This window comes from Arachis ipaensis, chromosome B02, assembly GCF_000816755.2.
Source record: "Arachis ipaensis cultivar K30076 chromosome B02, Araip1.1, whole genome shotgun sequence".
NCBI lineage: Eukaryota > Viridiplantae > Streptophyta > Magnoliopsida > Fabales > Fabaceae > Arachis > Arachis ipaensis.
The window spans coordinates 2,440,138-2,440,671 of record NC_029786.2 but is presented as its reverse complement, the minus strand read 5'-3'; positions in this window follow the sequence as shown (position 1 = coordinate 2,440,671).

Below are 534 nucleotides of genomic sequence, written 5' to 3'. Positions count from 1 at the left end.
TATTCATAATAGTGATAAATAATAATAACAAGCATATAAAGATCATATTTTAGTATTTTACACTCTCAAGAAAAAAATAAGAAGATTCATCCATTCATATCATATTAATTAAATGATAGTTACATTTATTATTTTTTTTATTGGATAAAATTTTAGTGATAGAAATAAGATATTAATAATAAAAAAATATGAACTATTAACCCTTAAGAGAACTTGAATTTTGTTTATTAAGTATAATAAGTACAAAGATACAATATTATTTTAATCTCTAACAATTTAACTAAATTTTGTTAGTAATATTTGAAAATTAAAACATCTTATTTCGTTATATTTTAGTTTTCTACCTTGAGTTAGTATTTTTTTTTCTTTTAAATTTTTCTAGTTTTTTCTAGTACATTCTTCTAAGTAGTGACAACAATCACAAATTCACAATTATGATAGACTTGATGGTGGATTGGTGGTTTAATGATTTAGCAATGAAAGTAACAAAAAAAATAGAAAAAAATAATAACAGGCAAAGTGATTATCTTCATT